A 5,323-nucleotide genomic window follows, 5' to 3' on the forward strand; every position below is an offset into this window, starting at 1 on the left:
TTAAGGTTGCACAAGTTTAGTCCATATGAGTTTGGATTTGTCACTAACCTTGTCTTGTGATTATGGTTTTGACAAATTCATATGGATAGGAACTCATACACCATAAAATGTAAGTGTCATAAGGTTTCTCTACGATTCATGAAAATGATAGTGAGGAAACGCTTTCACTAAGTAGATTTTAAGTAGATAGCAATTGTGATATTTTCATTCTCAAAATCCTTAGTGGAGTGTGTGTGGTTAACCGGCACACTAACATAGACTTGTGAGCAAAGGCAAAGGTCTAAGCAATTGAGACTATGATTACGACATTCCTTTTCATAGCTCTATAAAATTGTTTAGACACACATGTGAGCTATCTAAGGAAAGGTGTATGATTTTGATTAAGTTTTATCAAAGCATCTAGTATCAGAAATATGAACTTTGGTAAGAGAGTCGATAAAGTATTGATTGCTAGAAGTCCAACTAATTTCTGGATACATGTCAAAGCTAGTGGGAGCATAAGTGTTATGCTAATAATTATCATGTTAGTGGGAGCATGATTATTATGTTAAGTGTTAATTATAGAAAACAAAAGGGTTTCAATTGGGAAAAGTTGTTTTGCTATAATTAAGGGAGAGGAAATTATACTTCATTTCAATTCTAAAATCTTAGATTGAGATTTTGATCATCTTTAGTCAGGGATATATATATATATATATATATATATATATATATATATATATATATATATATATATATATATATATATATATGAATTCTGTGTTGGAGTGGTTCAACATAAGGAAATTCTATATATATATATATATATATATATATATATATATATATATATATATATATATATTGTGTTCTCAAAATTCGATTATGATTACGACATCCCTCTTCATAGTAAAATTTTGAAAACATGGCAAATAAAAAATATTGTAGCAAAAGACTGGTCTATGATCACGTCTTTATGTGAGACATCATGAATCGTGTCCCATATGCTTCGGATATAGGATCGATTGCATGTGTTGTAATATTTATCCTTTCTAAATTTTCCAAATGCCTAAGGCATTAAGAGGAGAAAAGATCTACAATTAGTTATAACTAAAATGACTAAGCAATTGTCGAGGACAATCTGAGGTTTACCAAAGATTGGTTGCTCATGGACAGTTGGAAGTATAAGTGGTAATTTTGGAAGGACCATATTGACATATTCTGAAAAGAGGTAACTCTTGTTCAGAAGTGATAGTCAAAATGGGAATCTGGAAAGGTTTCCATAGGTGGAAGTTGTTTTTTCAAATCTGTGTAAGATTAGAAAGCTTAATGTAATAAGGATGTTCAAAGTAATGTACTTTGAATTTGAGACTTCGTTTCCATGGAATTGATCTCCATTGGAATGCTCTGTAATTTCTGTTGACAAGTCTTTGTGACTTTGTGCATAGTCATTACGAGAGGATCAGTGCATATAAGTTTAGAATCTAACAGATTTTGTTAAATGGTAGGAATTTGGAATTCTTATGTTTACGATAAAGATTTGGGATTGTGAAATGAGCATCATTGGAATCATGTTCAATTGATCTATTTCACAAAGTAAAGATCATAGATAAACATAGTGTGCATACTTGGTGTATGGCATGACTAGTGTTTAGAAAACATAGTTTACATGCTTGGAGCATGGGAAGACTATTGTTTTAATTCAAGTATAAAGTTGATTATTTGAAACATTATACAAGGAATAATGAGTAATCAATATGGTGTTTAAATAAAAGGTGTTCTATTTACTCTCAAAAGTGCTTGGGACCATAGAGGATTAGTATTATTCTTGTGTTTCACTTTGCATGTTTTGACTTCTAGAATAACTAGGTTATTCTTTTCGAATGACTAAGTTATTCAAACCATCCACAGTCGATAATACGTTGGAAGTAGGTATTAAGGCAAGATTGTCATGAGTCGGGTTTGTAGATGTCCAAGGTAGTGGGCATAGTAAGAGTTACTACAAAATTCATGAGTACTCCTGGAATAGGGATTCGAGTATTGGATTCAACCGACGCTCATTTGAATCACTTCATGGATTTTATCACAAGTGATCATGAGCTGACAATATCTTATATTCTTCAAATCTAGAGATATGACTTATTGCCTATGAGTTGGTTATACATTGATTGCACGAAAACGCATTTGGTAACTCGATGTTATAAAACATGCCTTTGTGTATGATTCAACAAGTAGTAGAACAAGCATATGAGTCGAATTTTATCCATTCCTTTTACCCTTGGAGGGATAAAAGCGATATATGTGTGCCCCTCGATGATTTGGTCATGACAAACATAAGTGCTCGGCCAGGCCTGGACTGATTTGATTTGTTCAATTAGTCAATAGTCATAAATCGGAAATTGGGAAACAACAAATGGACAGAGAGAATGATTATAATCCATGTCTCAGCCCATATGATATCTAGAATGGAGGAATATATGATCCCTTATCTAATGGACATGTCATTGATTTGTTCAGAGTTCGACAACGGCTTTTAAGAGCTACGATTGCTAGTCGGGATCTTGGAGTCATACTTGAATAATCATTTTAGACTTATCCAAGTGGGAGACTGTTGGATTAGGTGTCTCAGTCCATAACTATTATTGGTATGTATTCGACCCGAGTAGCATGGTCCGTTTGGGTTGCATATCATCAGGACAATTTGTTAGGATGGACTTTTGAGAGAAGGTTATTTATGATTTATTAATATATTATGAGTTATAATATATTAATATGAAATCATATGTTTTAATTAGTATTGATCAAGAATTAATTTGGAATTAATTTAGTGGTCAAAAGAGACTAATTAAATCTATGGGGACTAATTATGATAATTAGTTATATTTATATATGTTGGGCTTATGATCCATGTTGGACCAAGTTTATGTATGGATACATAAAGAGTTGGGCCACATGAACCATGGATCATAAAACCCATGGGTATGGATTTGGGTTATATCCATGATCCTAGAAATCCCACATATAAATAGATACTTCATTGTCCAAAATCGCCACTGGTATCTTCTTGGAGTTCATGGTGTCTTTTGTGTGCATGGAATTCTCTCTCAAGTTCATCCTTTGTCCATGGTGTGTTGTGATTCCATTTGAGGCTTCCACACTATTGGGGCTAAGCTCTTTAAGGCCAAATACACCAAGACTTCAAGCTCCATCAAAAGGTATGTTATGCTAACTAGTATCTTATATGGTTTATGTTAAATGCATGCTAGTTGTAAGATTAATAACTTGGAAACCATTTGCATGTATAATTAGTGAAAACATAGATCCAAGGTATTTAGGGTTGTATGTGCACCATAGGATGTTGTAGTATACCAAAACCCAACAGTAGGTTCGCAAGGTGTGATGTTCTAGGGACCATACCTGTCGCCCTGCGAGTGGGTTGGTACTGTTTTGTCTCGACTCTGGCGTAGATGCTTGAGTGCTAAGGAATAAGCACGGGAGCGCGAGGGCCCGACGTTAGCTGTTTGTCTTTCAGATTCATTTGTCAGACTGAAGGCTCCATTGTATTTGACAGATTCCCAGTGGGTACGTCAACAACTTTCAAGACTTGAAGGATGACAAGGATAAGCTATCTTCGGCAGGTATGTGTAACACCCACAAATCTTGGCTAGACAATGAAAATATAATACGCTATAAAATAACATTTTTATAGAATATTATTTAGGATAAATAACCTTAACCAAGATAAAAGTATATTTGACAAGGATTTCATACATATAAAGAACTCAGAAATCCGATTTCATATGAAGAAGTTATGTTTCTTCGAAGTTTCACGATTAAACCGACACGATAGAATATGTCATAAAAAGTGAATTTTAGATAGGTTTTTTTTATTTTCCTAAGTAATCTAAATAAAGGTTGTAGCAATCGTAAAATTGAGAGCGTGCATATAGAGAACACTTAAATCTGACTTCATATGAGGAAGTTATGATTTTTCGAAGTTCCAACACAGTTGTGTTAGCACAAAAATTGAATTTTAGATCGGTTGATCTTTAGCCGAAACAATTAAAATGAGAGTAGAAGATCTTGTTAATAGGAGTTCATCGATATAAAGACAGCCAAGAACGGACGTCGTATGAAAAAGTTATGAATTTTAAACGAAGATTAGCAGTCTAAGCCTTTTAAAATAATAAATAAAATTAAAGTGAGAATTAGACAACGAAGTCTAAATGAAAGTTGTAGATCTCGTAGATATCTACACGTGGATATAAAGAACGTCAAAAACAGAGCTCGTATGAAGAATATACAAATTTTTGAAAACCAAAAAATTCCTCGCCCGCGAGGGGCTCGACGCACATCTTCTAGAAGCTGCCACACAACACCAACCAAAAGTAGACACATGTCCATTTATGAGAAGAAGCCTTTCAAACAAGAACGTGCATGGCGTACGTCATGTCTAGGCGTGTAAATAGCATCCACCCCTCGTTCGATCTCCTCACTCCTACTGCTCATTCTCTCGAGTTACTCTCAATCTTAGTCGCATTTCCCCTTAGTTTTTAAGTTTTTAGAGAAGCCCCGAGGTCCCTAGAAGCCCAGAAACTAGTAGCTATCAAGCTAAAGTTCTACCATTGCAATTTCTGGACTCTCATCTAGAAATTCTTTGTAAGTTAAGCTACACTTATATTGCTTTCATTGTAACTTATATTTATATTCATACTCGTTATCTTGAATCTATAAATAAGATTTATTAGTGATTGCAAGTCATTATACTAATTGATCTACTTACGAAGATGATGTCTAGGTTGGATTTAGCGAGGTTTTTAAAGTAGGATTTCCAAACAGTAAACTCTATATATCAAACGAACCCTACCTCTGATATGATCATACCTGGTTGTTCCTTACTTGATGGACTTGATGTAGACATTGAGATTAGTGAGGAATATATATTATCATTAGTCGCCAAGAATATAAGACTAAGACTTAGTAATATGAACCTAGGTCACATCAAAGGAAAAGCTAAGTACTGAAATGAAGCACTGTCCAACTTTCCAATCGTCCACTTTTAACAAGTGAGTGCATAGTTACTTTCATCTTACACATAAATATGAAATATTTAGATAATTGAATGTTATATGTGCCTATTATCTGCAATGTGTTGGATAAACCTATATGACGTGATTTTACTATATTTAATTATATAAGTAATTTAGTACTTATAATACATATATACATATCGGGTAGTGATGGGCGATGAGAGATGAGAGACGAGTGATGATTAGGAGATGCCATGACTTTTGCTTGTGATATTTGTGATGTAGTCATGTAACAAAGTATAAATGATGACCAC

Source organism: Lactuca serriola, chromosome 4 (assembly GCF_051521515.1).
Source record: "Lactuca serriola cultivar US96UC23 chromosome 4, Lser_US96UC23_V15, whole genome shotgun sequence".
NCBI classification, from domain to species: Eukaryota; Viridiplantae; Streptophyta; class Magnoliopsida; order Asterales; family Asteraceae; genus Lactuca; species Lactuca serriola.